General features: G+C 44.1%; 1 protein-coding gene across 1 annotated transcript in view; it reads right to left on the reverse strand.

Annotated features, from left to right (window-relative positions):
- ADAMTS7 (ADAM metallopeptidase with thrombospondin type 1 motif 7) overlaps nucleotides 1–16,513 on the reverse strand; it is a 752,931-nt gene that overhangs the window by 101,653 nt on the left and 634,765 nt on the right. The gene's annotated exons all lie outside the window — the stretch shown is intronic.

Consider the following 16,513-nt stretch of genomic DNA (forward strand, 5'->3'; position numbering starts at 1 on the left):
AAATGGGGAGAGGAGAGATGAGTGGCTTCAAGTATGTTTTAAAAGGAGTACACAAGATCATAAATTGGACACACAAGACTGCATTTCAAAACCCACCAATCAAAACCATTAATACTAGGAGAGCAAGCAATTATATAAGTCAGGCTATTGAAGGTGAGTAGAAAAAGGCTGGTAGGAAAAGGCCATCTGACCTTGTGTAGATCCACACCAGAGACTATGAGGCAGTGGAAGGCGCGAGGAGAGGCTGTGGGTCTCTGAGAGGTATGAGATGGCTACTTTTGAAATACATGAAGTCTTAGGGTACGTGTGCATAATCAGAAGTGCTTTGTATGCTGTGCCGTTGCTTGTTGGAAGCTCTTTACTATACTTAGTTTCAGTACTTTCCACAGGCTTGAGACAAATCCTTTTAACAGGCTGGCAATCGCATCCAACCCCCCACCCTCCACACTTAAGGTGTATAAAGGAAAGGTGTCTTCCACAATAACAATGAAAGTTCCTCAGCATTGGTATCTTTTATAGTTTCATATGCTTGGGCTTTAATACCCCACACCAGGGGAAAAGATGCGTCCTTGCCGGATGTCGATTGATTATTCAAAGCTTGTGATTCTATGAAAGAACCAATGCTGGAGAAAGGAAATAACATTTTCTCATCTTATTACTGCCAATCTCTCTGTTCATTCGTAGAAAGAGGGGGAACAGAGGTTTTAGTTGGCATTTTACAATGGACCCGCAGGTATGTCATTGGGAGGAGGTGGAAGGAGCACAGGACTAAGAAAAGCAGCAGTGCACAGTGGCTGAAGGCGGCCAATCTTAATAGGCTTGGGATGGGTCAGCAAAACACTGCACAGGATATGGGGACAGCACATGGCTCAAGGGGGTACTATGATGGCTCAGGAAGGGTCAGCATACAGGCTCGGGGTTAGCACACAGGAACGGTATAGAGAACATGCTCGATAAGGAGTTTGCACTTAGACTCACATAAGGGACATGCAGGCTCAGAAGAGGGACAGCACACAGGCTTAAGAAAGGTGTCAGCAGACAGGCTCAAGAAGTGGGCAGTGCGAAGGCTTGGCAAGAGTATCAGTTTACAGGTTCAGGAAGGGGGTCAGCACAGAAGGTAGTTAAGGTAGACAGCACTTTGCACATTTGGTGCATCTTCAGCACTGTAGCAGAACCATCAAATGCCAATGAACCACACATGCCAATGACCAACTCCCCTTATCCCTCACCAGTCTTCTTATACTCTCATTGGGTGTGGTGGTGGTAAAGTCTCTGAAGAAGGTCTACTTTGTGGCATGTCAACAAAGGCTTCAGGGAGAGTTCTGGGTAGAATAATCCCAGTCAGTGGCTCTGGTGTTGTTACAACCCTAATGGACCCTTGCATCTCTAGCCCTGTACACACATTATATGAAATACCTTCCTACCATAAATACATACTGAAGTAAGAAGGAAAAGATATTTACGTGTAATCCAAGTACTCCAACATGGGGATCTTCATTGATTTATTTTTTTAAACTTATTTTTATATTGCTTTTATAAGTAGAGTCTCATGCAAAAACACCAGTTGAAATACACTTTTTGACCTTACTTACATGACCTGCCCCCCCCCCACCACCCTTCGGAAAACAAAGTCCCTGCACACTGTGTGATACATGTTACCCAAAGGCATTCACAACCAGTTAACCATTGTGCAGTAATTTTAGTCTTTGCAGGCATACAGGAATAATGTAGTCATCTTTCAGAAACCATAGGACCACTTCCCAATCCATCCGGAACCCTGCATGATGCAACAACAGCGAATATGTTACCCATTCAAGGGTGACAAAATCCCAAATCTTCCTTATCCAGTCATGTTCAGATGGTACCCACTTCAGATTTCAACCATTCCGCAACCAATAGCCAAGCGGCTGCTAACAATATCGCAATCGTCTTAGCCTTCGCTTTAGAAAATCGAATAGCTTCTGGATCCTGCATCCCAAGTAGGGAGAACAGAAGAGAGTTTTGTAAAGGAACATAAAAGTATTCTCTTAAGATTACTCTTTACCATGTCCCAGAAGGCCTGTAGCTTAGGGCAAGACCACCAAATATGCAACCAATCTCCCTGTGTGTTACATCCCCTCAACAGTTTGGTGAAGTTTGTGGAAACATTGTGTGTATTTTAGTAGGCATATAATGCCATTGAAGCATCATTTTGCACTGTGCCTCCCTAATCTGGATGTGTTGGCTTTTTTGGGGGATATTTCTCCACATCCATTCCTATTGTTGTTGTGAAATGGTTTTATCTATTAAAGTTCCCCACTTACTGACGTATGGACGATCCACTAACGGTGCCCCTTCCACAACCAATTTATAAAGTGAGGAAATACGATTCCTGCTGCCTGATTGTGATAAGAGATACTTCTCAAAGGGGGTAAATTGCCTTGTCACCATTATTATCATGTGTATGCCCATTACCCACTGACCTAATAGATAGTATCTGAAACACTCTTTTTCTGTGAGTTGAAAGGATTGCTTGCAGTCTTTAAATGACCTAACATTGGACACTTTGCACCTATCCCCAAGTCTTTTGATATCTGCCTCTCACCATGCGGCAAACTCTAACCCCTCTAAACTAGGGGTAAACTGTGGATTCTGGAATAGCGGTGTGAACTGTGAGTGAAATGAGCAGCTGCCATATCTCTTGACCAGTCTATACCAAACCACCCCCACCAGCCGTGCCATAACACTGCAGGCCATATTCACTGTCTGTCTCAGGAATCCATAGGACTTATTCTAGAGGTCTGCCAACTACTGCTCTGTCCATTCTAGTCCATGCCCTCATTAGGCGTATGTCAGTCCAGAAAAACTGTTTTGGCATTTCTGTATACAAGCACGTTTCCGGACCGGCATACTCCATGTTTGCCTGGGGGGGTTTGACTTAACCTACATCCAGCCAAGAGCTGGAGGTAAATCAGGCCACCACTGGCAAAATACCGGCAATTCCCCTCATGGAGTCTTAGGACTCCATGGAATGGGGAATGACTGCCGCTGCCGGCATCTGTAATATCCCGGTAATACCGGGATATCAGGCAACGGTAGGTCAGTTTCCCAGTATCGCACCGGAATTACCAGTGGGATACCGGGAAACTTCTAATGAACCCCTATGTCTCCGTCATGTCTGTTGCAAACCATTCCCTAATGACCCTAATTTGCGCAATATCATCATATAACCTGAAGCTTGGGAAAGCGAATCCACATTTGTTTCTCAGGGCCATCAGGACTAGATGGGAAACTCTGGGTCTTTTACACCTGTGAGGAATCTGAGGGCGTCCTCACTTCTTTCCCCAACATATCCTCCTCCTAGGTGGCCAGGGAAAGGCTGTCATTATCGGATCCTGACCCTGCAGTGGATATGCGAGGGCAGAACACCTGGGTGGAGGAGACTTAGGGATTGTGGGTGAGACACCCTTGGATGAGACCCGGTATTCCCAATTTCCCTTTTCTGATGAATCCAACATCCCCCAGGCTTTTATAGGTTGTTCCCAGTCCCTTCCCTATCTTCGTCATGACTTGGCTCCCATTCAACACAACTTTGGTACTGGGACGAGGAAGAGACCTGCTAGAGTCATACATTACATACACGAACACCACTCTGGTACTGGGACGAGGAAGATGCAACAAAGACTGACAACAGACTGCAGAACTCACTCTGTGCAGTCTAGTTGTCAAGGATCTATTCCAGCTGGCGGGATATATAAAATCCAGTGCAGGGAGCCATGAGAGGAACGTGAAGGAGAGGGACTTGTATGCAAGTGCAGTCATGTGGAAATGCTGTGAGAAGTCCAGAGAAGCTGGAGAGGGACGCAGAGCAAGCCAGGTGGAAAGCAGTCTGATGCAAGAGAGCTCTGTAGAGGAAAGCTGGAGCTTCCGTCTGAACCGGAAAAGCAGCTGGAGAGACGGGGGAAAAGCTGGAGAAGCACAGCCGAGCTATCGGTAGCGTAGCAGAGGATGGTGGTGTCACAGAAGCAGTAAGGTGCATCAGCGAGACTGGCAGGCGAGAGGGAACTGTCTGAGGAGCCGTGGGATGTCCGGCAGGATGGAGAATGCCTCCAAGAGACGCGACACGAGTTGCAGCCCCACACCAATCGTCGGACACGTCAAGCAACTCCAGCGATTCTTTCCAGGAGCGCTGAAAGTACTGGGGCGTACCAACACGGGTTTCATTGGGGAGGTTTACAATATATGGCAGGCGGCTAAAGGAAAGAAACTGTAATTACGTGAACTCCCTCATTTAAGTACATTTGAAACAAATACCGAATAAGTGCAACAAGCAAGTAATGAACTGATGAAGCCAGAGAAAAGATTAATACCAATAAAGAGAATTGGAGGAAGCTGAGATGGAAAAACAAATCAACCATACGTGAATGTTTGGGATAAGCAATGCTAAGAGTCAAGAGAGCATTGTCAAGAGTTTAGCATATTGCTCAATATGGGAAGACGTGAAAGATTGAGAACAGTGAACCTATATATATATAAGGAAATACTGACAACCAAAGCATCAAAGGTTTTGGTCAAAAGAGCTGAAACCGTGTACACAAGTTTCCTAGCAGGAGAGTGTACTTTGAAAGTTATGGTGGCTCATGCAAAAGGACTTTAAACAGAGCTTCCTAGCAGGAGGGTGCACTGGGAAGCGTGTGTTGATTATTGAAAGTGGAAGCTAACAAAACAGTGAACAGTGATGAAAGAAGAAACAAAGCTTCAAGAGCAAGTGCCCCCCAAAAGAAGGAACTGGCTATCTTCTTCAGCTCTTTACAAAAGGCATTTGGGATTGGTATAGGAAGGGCCTGGAAATGGTACAGAAGCTTAGAAAGAATCAACATCTTGATGGTCGCCATACGTCACAGCCATGAAATCATAAGGTGGGTCCTTTTTAACAGTTCGTAAGAGCTGAGGGAGATTCGCCTCACAGAATGTCCATAGTTTATTCGCAAATGTAACTGCCAGATAACATATTCCCTTGGATGCCCATGCAAAAGGTGTTTCTGCCTTTGCTACATGGATATCCGGGCCTCTGAGATTTAAATTAAGAATTTCTGATTTTTTTGGTTGACTTTCTGACATGATACTGAAAAACTGTTAGCTCCCTCTGTACTCAGGGAATGTAGTAGGTCTATGAGAGCCAACAGCATGTTATCGGTGAAAGCCATGATCTTATGTTATTCCCCCCAAAGGGAATACACCTAAAATCCTTGGTTTCTCTAACACAAGACATAAACTGCTCCAGGAGCAAAGCAAGCAATAGGATGAGACAGGGCAGCCCTGTTTAGTACCCCTTGTGGGACAGGCATGGTATCAAGAGATACACAGACTCAAATGTAACAGTTTAAAAAACCTTTATTGTCATACTTTGTGGGGTTGGTGTAATGCCTACCTGGCCCTAACTCCAAGGGGTTTGTTCCCTCAACTGATGCTTCTAAGGGCCGTCAATGTCTGGAAGTCCAAAACCAAAGTTCATCTGTATTTTGTATTTGTATTTTATTTGTGGTTTATAAAGCACCTTCATCCAAAGCGCTGAACATTTTAAAACAGAATACGGTACAAAAAAAACTGGTTAAACAGTAAGACCATCAAATCCAGATTGCAATCATTCCTGGATGTTGAATAAGGTGAGTTTTCAAGGGAGCACGAAAGAGAGAGTAAACAGTAATAGATTACGGAGAGTGGAAGAGCATTCCAGATGAGAGGATCAAGAAGTTGAAAAGAGTGAAAGCGAGACTGGGCACATGGTGGACGAGGAACCACAAGTCTAAAGAGAGAGGAAGACCGAAGAGGACGGGTCGGTGTATAGAAAGACAGAAGCACAGAGAGGTAGACAGGTGCACGCCCATGGAGGGATTTTAAGACAAGGCAAAGAAAGTGAAATTTGACATGAGAATGGAAGTGAAGCCAACCAAGTGTAGCAACAGAGAAGGAAGTAGAGTCTTGATAGCGAAGAAAAGAAAGTAAACGAATAGAAGAGTTAAAGACTGGTATTCCAAGCTCTGCTCTTGCCCCACTAAAGACAAAGAGAGTAGTGTAACAATAAAAGAGCCGAGAGAAGATCAGTGAGGAAATTAGAAGTTTAGATGCCTGGAAAGGGCGAGCTTTACGGATATTATGAAGGTGAAAACGACATGAACAGGAGGTGAGAGAAATGTGATGAGAGATGGAAAGATTGGAATCAAAGTGGAGACCAAGATTACGAGCAGTAGTAGAGATTGGAAGATTAGAGTGAGGGAAGGATATAAGCGGGGGTGGAGGATGGGCGGGGAAGAGTGTTGGCAGGGAAGAACAGAACCTTTATCTGCATTAAAAGTGAGAAAGTGAGAAGACATCCAAGATGTAATTGCGGTGAGACAGGCTGTGAGGGTACAGTGAATTTCGGGAGTAAAGGAAGAGAAAGATAGAAAAGCTGAGTATCATCTGTGTAGAAGTTATGGGAAAGACCAAAGGAGGACATAATAGCCGCGAGTTGTGAGGTGTACAATGAGAAGAGGAAAGGGCCTATAACTGACTCTTGGGGTACCCCATCGTCAAGAGGAGAGGATGTAGAGGTTTTACCTGCCCATGAAACAGAGGAGGTTAGAAAGATAAGATCTAAACCAAGATGGAACAGAACGCTTAAGACCAAAAGAGGAAAGTGAAGCAAAAAGCAAAGAGTGATCCATGGTGTCAAATGCAGCAGATAAATCAAGAAGAATGAGAAAGGAATTGTGTTAAGAATATCAAGCTGAGAGAAGGGAATTGAGGACAGAAATCAGGGCAGCTTCAGAAAAGGGGAGAGGACGGAAGCCAGATTGAAATTGAGGAAGAAGAGAGAGATCAGTGACAAAAGATGAGATCTGAGAATACACAAGACGCTCGAGGAGCTTAGAGAGATAGGATAAAAGAGAGATAGGGCAGAAATTGGAGATGATCAGGGGATTTGCTGTGGGTTTTTTAAAGATGGGAATGATAGTTGCATGTTTAAAGGAGCCAGGAAAGACAGACGTCGAGAGGTAGGTGTTAAAGCAAGAGACAAGATAAGGTATTAGAAGAGGATAGACCTTAGGTATGAGAACCGAGGGAATTGGATCAGTAGGAGTAGCAGTAGGATGGGCTTTGTTAAGTAGAAGAACATCAGTGTTAGAAATGGGAGCGAAGTGAGAGTTAGAAACAGAAGGAATAGGAAATGAGGGAGGTGATGAGCCTAAAGGAAGGGAGGCTTCAATATTTTGACCAAGAGAGAGAATCTTTGATGAGAGGAAATGGGCAAGTCAAGAGCGGACACAGTAGAGTTAAAAGAGTGGTCAGGTGCGGGAGGAGAGAGAAGGCGTGCAAGGGTTTGAAAAAGATGCCTAGGGTGGACAGATTGAGTGTGAAGGAGATCAGAAAAGTAGACATGTTTAGCACAAAGTAGACAGTCATCATAAAGAGTATGATAGGAGAAGTAAGAGGAATGATCAGGTCCAGATTTAGATTTGAGCCACTGCCGTTGAAGTTGGCAGAGAAAGCTTTGCATAAAGCGAAGGTGAGAGGAAAGCCAAGGTTGAGAGGGATTTTGTTTAGGTTGGAAAGCAGAGTATTTGTATGTGGGATGTGGGTATTGCCATATTTTTTTTTATCTGGTAATTGCCTTTCAATGGGAAGGTTACACGTTAAAAACAAAAGAGCTGTGAAGGCAATTACCCCTCCGTCAATTCAATTTATTGAGGTTTGTGAACCAACTGATTCCTGAAAACTTTCAAATTTTGTAGACAGGTCATTCAAACTAACTCCACACCATTATAAAACAAATTTCATTTGACAGAAATCTAAAAAGCAGTAAGACAACTGCTGGTATTTATATTTATCACAAACTCGTAAACGATTTATATATATCTCAAACAGGCTTTTGTCACAAAAGGTTTACTTCAAAGAAGTAGGGTTAGTAAGTGATCACACAGTCCTCTCACAGACTCAATTAACCTTCTGTAACCTTCTAATTCTGTAACCCGTGTATAAGCTTGAAGCGCCCAGTTACCCAAGGGTTCGGTGCGCGGTACAAATAAAGAAACTAAACTAAACTAGAGGATTGTGAATCGGAACAATAACTACACAGATCATAATAACTTCTTATTTTATCAAATATGATTCTGTTGTTATTCAATCACGTTATTTTCATCTTCGGAGATTCGGAACTATGATCTCCGTCAATTAGGCTTGGTACTTTTGGCCTATTGGATTGTCAACATATGTTTCGGCTGTTCTAAGATACAAGAGGCACTATCCCTAGTGCCCTTTCTATTGTTGTAGCCGTCATCAGGACATAACAATTTCTTTCAAGATTTGTAGTCAATTCACAGGAACCTCTTATTTTGAAAGGATGTTTCACACCCTCTACAATGCAAAAACATGGATACAAACCAATTAAAAACAAACTAAAAAACGGAATGGCGAAGAGTCATATTATTTAGCTAGTGATGTTGGGCAGTAACCTGTTCGTTCAAGAACAAGTTGAATCTGAGCATCGTGGACTCATTTAAGATTTCTTGATGAGGTCTAGGCTTCTTATTTTTGCCTAAAACGTTTTAATTGATGTATGTTAATCATCTCATTTTTCAATAATTGCGATTATCACTATTTACTTTTAATACATCGTACTGACCAGACAAAAAGGTGGTTGTACAATCATTTTTGTTTAATTTATTATTCTTGTATCATGGATTTATCCAGCGACAGAGTGGAGCAGCTGTCAATAGAAGTCGCTTGTGAAGCAACAAAGAACTTCTTTCAATTGTGGATAGCGCAAAATGCGCAGCCACTGCATGAAATTGCTTAGAGTCTTTCTCTTCAATGAAGGCATATTAAATGTGTTCCGGATTCACAAACTGAAGTGAAGACATAATTCCTAGTGCTCTCTTTATCCGCCCAGCATTTTAATGTGTTAAACTCTAGTTTTCAGTGACAGTTTTGAGAATCAAATATTATTTTGACACTGATAAACTTGGACACTTATTTTTTAGCGCCAGTAGAATCCATTGGGCCTCATTACGAGGTGGGAGGTAAGGGATTACTGGCACCAGTAAGGGCACCGGTGCCGGTAATTCCTTACCTCCCTGCTACAAGTTCCCTTTGCGGGTCCTTCCTTAACGCCTGGTTTTTGCAGGCGTTAAGGACGGGACCTGCAAAGGAACTCTAGAGCTAATAACGGTACCGCAAATTGCGGTACCATTATTAGCGCCTTCCCCATTCCCATTGAGCCCTATGGGGGCTCAAATGGGTGCAGTCACAGTGCAGGGCAAGATAACATTAGGTGCAGTCACAGAGCAGGACAAGATAACATTGGGTGCAGTCACAGTGCAGGTCAAGATAACATTAGGAGCAGTCACAGTGCAGGGCAAGATAACATTAGGAGCAGGCACAGTGCAAGGCAAGATAACATTGGGTGCAGTCACAGTGCAAGGCAAGATAACATTGGGTGCAGTCACGGTGCAGAGCAAGATAACATTAGGTGCAGTCAGAGTGCAGGGCAAGATAACATTAGGCGCAGGCACAGTGCAGGACAGGATAACATTAGGAGCAGGCACACTGCATGGTGGCAGCATATCTGTGGGAGGGTGCTATTGTCAGATTCTGCATTCAGAGGCATTACGTGGAGGTCGGCTGCGAGGGGGCATAGTCCTGGTCCTTTCCAGCGCATGTGGGCGGTGTGGGAGATGGGCTCTTCCTGGACCGGAAGTGCGTGGGGGCATTGTTGCTGGTGGACAAGGTGGAGGCAGGAGATGGGGGAGTACAGGGTTGCGGGAGCCAGAGCGAAAGGGGGTGCGGAAGGGCGTGTGATGTTTGCCGCTGGGGGTGCCGGCTGGCGGAGAGTCATAATGCGCCGGGCATTGTGGCTGAAGTAAGCCGTAGTTGTAGCGGGTAGCCTTGCACGAAGGAGGGAGTGAGGGGGATCCCTTTGAATGTGCGAACATTGGCAGGCATTTCTAACCGTAGTGTTAGGTGTAGCACTACGCATGTATTCAGGTACGGTATCAGAGGTCTTACCTCCCTTCAGCAGCTTGGAGCAGCGAAGAGGGATGACGGCCTTTCCTCCTGGCCTTCCCTACGCGGCTTTGCCTCGCGGCGAGCCTCCTCTCCCTTTAAAGCAGGAGAGGGGGTCGCAGCGAGGTGTGGGGGCCAATCTGGCTTCCCTGGAGCTGGTGTTGTGGCGGTTGCCGTGATCACGGGAACGGCGGCCATTTTATGAATGAAATGGGCCTCGTGGCTCGTTATGGATTTCAAAACAGCTGATTCCTTCGGCATCGGGGGAACGGAGCGCGCAAAATGGCCCCTGGGGTGTCACAAGCTCAGCTGGAATTTTGGATAGTTGAGTGCACTACACCTTGGTGCGTCTGTGGGGCTCAGCAGCTCCTGCGTTGACTCGAAGTTTGGTCATGACAACCTTTTTATGGCACTGTTTCACACGTATGCTCTTCCGTAGGTTGCTTTTACATGGGCACTTTCCGTTTGGCTGTCATCTGCTTATTTACTTTGCACATAAAGTTTTGCTCAACTCAGTACTTAATATGCTTAATTTTAAGTTAGCAGAACCTTCCGTCTTGACTGAAAAAATGAAAGGCAGTTTAGAAGACAGGAAGGACAGAATTCCAAGTTCATAGGGTGAGCCAATCAGTTCTCGGCTGTCCTCTGCCATGTAAACCTGGTACAGCATCAGGCCTCTGAACATTTTAGTCAAAGCCAAAACCAATATGAATTAATATCCACCTAAAACCTAACTTGCGCCTGTTTACACTCCTTAACCAGATCCTTGTGCACTGCTGGCACTGAGCAGGGTCTCTTCCAAAGCTCTAGCAAAGGATCTTTGATGAAAGTATGAAAGCGCAGAACAAGTTCCACCTGTGGCCTTCAGTCAAGGATGTTTGAAAGGTCATATTCTGTTATCTACTTAGTAGGGTACCCTAGCCCAAGGCATCAGAGAACTTAGCCATCATCCTTCTATAAGCAACATTAGAATTGGCATAGGCATCCGGCTGTCGGAACTCCACCCCTGCAGAGGTGCCCCGGCCACTACATTCTTTGAGATTTATGGCCAATTTAGTTAGCCTGTCCTGTCTTGTTTGAAATCCCACTGGGGCCCGAGTCGATGCTAATGGCTTGAAACCAAACAGAATTGGGTCGCTGTCTTTGTCAAAGATACTTCAAAAATAACCCAGAAAACCCTTCCTGGACTGTTGAGTCTCCCTTGACACAGACCATTCTGGTTGGTCACTAGAATGGCCACTTACCCAATTCCACCCAATCCACAGGAAGAGAGAGATAGTCCAGGAATCTGTACGGCCATCACCATTTATGACCAGTATGAATGCTGCCATTGTGGGATCACAAAGAGCCTACATAGTCGGAAGGGCCATTTTATGCCTACTCCGTTGTCACTCTGAACAAAGGAAGCCCCAAACACAAAAAGGCAGAGAACAAGATTTCATTTAAAAAAAAAAAAAACAATTGGTACCCCAATAGGTACCAAAAATGTATATTAGCCTACCACTGCCTTAAAATGGCTTGCACCCCTGGTAAAGCCAAAACTAAAGAGTAGCTGCTGCCAACCTACTCACTAAAACCTAGGCAGGCAGCTAGAATCACTCTATGACAAGTGAAAAGAATAGATGAGCATTTCTTGATCTGTATATTTTTGCAGAACAACACAAATCGCTATTAGAACCGTTTTGTACACTGCCAGGCAAAAATATCAATTCTTCATTTCATGCATTTTCACCCACACAGTCTCAACTTATATTTACACATTGAGCAATTTCTAAGGTTGAAAAGAAACTGTACCCTGATAAAAGACTTACATTAAAGGGCCATGATCAGTGTGACAACTCCGCATCATGCCCATTTACTGACAGCAAAGGATTTTGAACATAATTGCTTTAGGTGGAACTTTAATGTATATACGAATTGAGTACTAATGTTATCTTTGGCATAACATTCCTGTGTGAACTGCTGCACATTGGTAAAACCTGTGCGCAAGTAGGCAGAAAACCTCAGAAAATCTCTTCTGTTTACGGAACTGTTTTGCAGACAAGTAGTAGGGCACTTTATAGAATGTGAGCACACTGAGAACAGTCTGTTCTGGTTTGGTAGTCAGCAGATAACTCCAACTCTCAGAGGAGTGGTCATGGAAAAAATCCTTAATTAAACTGGAACAGAGATGGATATCTTTGAATACAGTAAATGGCAAATTAAGTTTTACACACGTGTTTGGAGTGGAACAGGCTGATTGTAGCCGGATTCAGCATAGTCACCCATATGTAGGTCACAGCACTGCGTAAACAATTGGCAAAAGATCTACATTTTGTGTAGCTATTCAAAAAACAGTAATATACAGCGATCCTGAAGGTGGTGAGCGTTCTTGTTTAAGATTATTGACTCGTACAAGGTTACTATTTTGCCCCAGTGAAGAAATCAATGCATGTAGCTCCTAATATTATCCTGGCTGTCCCCTTTTAGTTCAGGATTGCGACCAAGTATTTCCATTATGGAATGTGAAGAATCACAATTGCTCCATTCAGCACAACAGAATAACATGTTTAGCACTTAACAGATTGATTTGGGTTGTACAAAAAAAGAACGGTGAGTAATGAAGTAAGGATAATAACTTTCTGTTTGAAGTTCGAATTTATTTTAATTGTTTCTATAACTTTTCCTTGCAAACAAATGATGCTCAGTGCCATTAATGATTCAAGATTGATTCAAGAATACAGGGTATCTCTTTTTACTTTAGTGTGGTGTTCAAATATGCAGATCATGTCTAGTTCTTCTATGGCAGCCATTTACACACAATATGGCACCTATGCACTTTGATAAATGACAGGTATAGCTTTGCCACAGTTATTTAGGTGTGCAAGGAATGGAGGAAGCTATGATGTTTTTCCACAGGCCGTAACAACATTTTTGCTTGAGACCCCTATGAGCCCTCTTCCAATCCGGGGGACACCTCTGCAACCTCCATTTGCTCCACCGCCCTCTGCCCTGGTTCCCTTATCCTTTGTTCTGTGGGAGGGGTGGGGGGTCGCCCTTGCAGCCCCAGTCTGCTGGCCCACTCTTCTTCTGGTCCCATTTACCTCTCTCCCCCACTGGCATCCTTAAAGAGTCCCCCCACAGTACTACCTCACCCTCCTCCTTACCTGAAACCCAGGCAGCCGCCACTTCCTGGTACCTCCTCCCGTATGCACGGTGAGCTCATGTGCTCATTCCCTACAGTCCGCCGTCCAGATTTGTCAGAGAACCCTGTTTAAGAAATTGTTGAGAGCACACACAAAGAAATATTTTGACCCATCAGGGAGACATTCGATTGCTGCAAACCTAAAATCATGAATTGGTAAGCAATTTCATGTTTTATGTGCCGGGTGAACAAGGTGGTATGCCAAGGGTGTGTTTCGGGATCTTTTTTATTTTCAATCTACATAAACAAATTAGAAACTTTGATCCAGTAAACAGATTGAGATGGCCCGATCATCGATGGGAACAAAATTGGGACCTTACTCTATGCGGACGATGTGGCCCACATTTCTAAAACACCTGCTGACATCAAAAAGCAAGTCAACATTTTGAGCCAATTCAGCAAGGAATTCCAATTGGATATGAAAAATACCAAGACACGGTTGATGGTGTGTCAACAAATATGCACTAGGAAAATGATAGCACATTTTATGCTCAACAATTAAAAGATTTGCTTAGTCGATTTGTTCAGCTGTTTAGGGATACGGATTTCCGGTAATGGGGAATGGAACAATCAACTGAAACTAAGCGGATGTATTCTTAGGCAAAGGGCTGGGACAACTAGCTCACTAGTGTATACATTTGGGGGTAACACCACTCTTCCTGCTTCTGAAGTGTATAAAGCAACAGTGCGTCCAGCAACACTGTATGGATCAGAGCTATGAGGCGTGAGTTTGGCTTAGCTGAACTTTTTTAAGACTAGAGAATAGCGATCCCAGCATCAGCCCCAATCATTCCAATATATTTTGAAGTGGTGTTTTGTCCAATTATATATGAGGTCTACCTGAAAGCAATACTTTTTGGGGTATATGTGAATTTAAATGGTGAGTTAGCGCCGCATAAAGAAAAACATTAGGGTCTGTTACCAATGACCTTATGGGCAGTAATTGGAAATAGCTCAAATGTATTAAATACGTGATGACTGAACTTGGCTTGGGCCACTATTGGGGTGGTCCTGGCAGTACAGATAAATAAACAACAGTTTAGTGGCTTTTTATGATTGAGCCCTACTTCACTTCACCAACCATAGGGATCTTGGTGTTAAAAAAAACTTTAATGCTGGAATGTTGAAAATGATTTATCATGGAATAAAAACTCCAAATGGGCACATGGTAGCTCTGTGTCTTGCCTGTTTCATGGTAACGTATATTAAACTGTTATCGGTTTTATGTTTTTCTACACTGCATACATTAACCAAAGGGAACATGTATTCTACCACAGCTTAGGTATCGGGGAGGGGACTTATCGAAGAAGCCACAAACTTCCTCGAAGCATGCAACACCAAAGAAATATGCACTGCCTTTACACACTTTCGCCATACTGCCTTTGTAATTAGAAAGCTAGCATGCCATAGCTGACCTGGCCCTGTTACTATGAGACAGATTTGCGCCTAGTCACTTTCTAATTGCAGTGGCCTCCGTTGCACATGAGTTTTTAATATAATTATATGTTCTAGTGAAATGTTATGTATATTTTTTAATTGTGCTTTTATTTTGATTATGAGTGTGCTACAGTTGAAGCAGTTTCGGCTTCCATAAACTCTGTTTGCACCTAGTCACTTTATACTTGTTAAACATTTTTTTATTTTTAATCTGCTATAGTTTTAGTGTATTTAAAAAATGTTTAAAGCCTGGAAGTCTGGAGAGAGAGAACTTCCACTTTGTAGGAATTTAGTATCGAGCAGCATAGAGCCACCCGGTGTGGTACAGGTGTGAGACAACTGGTTATGCTTTCCGTGATGGAGGGGGTGAAGGAGGGAAGGGATAAAAAGATGTGGGTGTCACAGGCAAATAAGTGGTATTGAAAGCCAAAGGATGGGATAGGTTTAAACAGGTAAGATGTATACAGTGTGCAAATGAGTGTCTCTAGGGCTGATCCAAATGAGAGTGGAGTGGGGAGGAGTATTCAGAGTTTACGAGAAGAAGAGGAGCAGTTGGATAGGTAGGAGGCAATCCAGTCAAGAGCAGTGCCATTGAAGCAGAGGGAGGGGAGGGTGTGAAGGGGGAGGGAGGATCTTCCATGTCAAAGGCAGCTGAGAAATTGAGCAGGATGAGGGTGGGGGAGAGGTGCGAGAGGTGAGCAGTTGACAGAAAGTTGGAGACATGGACAGGAGCATAAGGTTAGGTGTTTATTCTGAAATCCTGATTGGAGGGGTTTAGAGTGTCTAAGCCTTGTGGTAGTTCACTAAGTGGTGAAAACGACACACTTTAGGATTTTGGATTTGTGGGGGAGGAGAGAGAGACAGGTTTATAGAGAGAGGGGTTGTTAGGATCAGCAGTGGGTTTCTTCAGTATGGGATTGACGCTGGCTATTTTATAGCAGGAAGGGAAGATACCTGTGGAGATGGATGGGTGGAAGAGGCAGACGAGGTGAGAGGTGGTGATGTGTGCCAGTTCTTTAATAATTTGTGGTTTGAAGAGGCCAATGGGAGCTAATGGATGAAGGATAGATTAGCTGGGCGGAGGATGTGTAGAAGTTTAGGGGTACAGGTGGGAGAGGAGTGGGGTAGTGAGGAAAGGGTGGGCGTGGGTTGTCTTGTTTCTTTGTATCTTGATGGAAAAGTAAGATGCAAAGTCTGCATCTGAGAAAGATGAGGACAGGACCTTATTCTTGCAAGGGGGGAAGCATGGCCTGGATGGTCGGGCATAGTCTAGCTGGGCGGAGGACGTGTAGAAGTTCAGGGGTACAGGTGGGAGAGGAGTGGGGTAGTGAGGAAAGGGTGGGCGTGGGTTGTCTTGTTTCTTTGTATCTTGATGGAGAAGTAAGATGCAAAGTCTTCATCTGAGAAAGATGAGGATAGGACCTTATTCTTGCAAGGGGGGAAGCATGGCCTGGATGGTCGGGCATAGTCTATGGCAAATAGAGAGTCTTTGCAGCAGGTAAGGAGATTAGCAGATCGATCTTTACCAAATGGAGTAGGTGGAGGTGAATGGTTGTTGTCCTTAGCTGATGGCTGGCTAGAGAGATGCATTCTCAGCATGGAAGGGGGAAAAGGAGCAGGCAGGGAGGAGCAGTCAAAGGAGATAGCCTGAGCATTGTTGAATTTGGTGAAGGTCAGTTCAAAAGGAGGGAGGGCTTCTTGACCTGGTTGAGATGGGGGGAATAGAGTTATGTTTGCATATATTTTGGTAACTGCAGAAAGGGAGGGAGACAAGGGGGAAGGAGGATTGTGAAGTGGATAAGTGAGTGGCCCGTGGGTTAGGGGATTAGAGAGAGAGCAGAGGAGTTAAAAGCGTAGGATAGAAAGATT

Source organism: Ambystoma mexicanum, chromosome 11, assembly GCF_040938575.1.
Source record: "Ambystoma mexicanum isolate Mex_15411 chromosome 11, UKY_AmexF1_1, whole genome shotgun sequence".
In the NCBI taxonomy this organism is placed as follows: Eukaryota; Metazoa; Chordata; class Amphibia; order Caudata; family Ambystomatidae; genus Ambystoma; species Ambystoma mexicanum.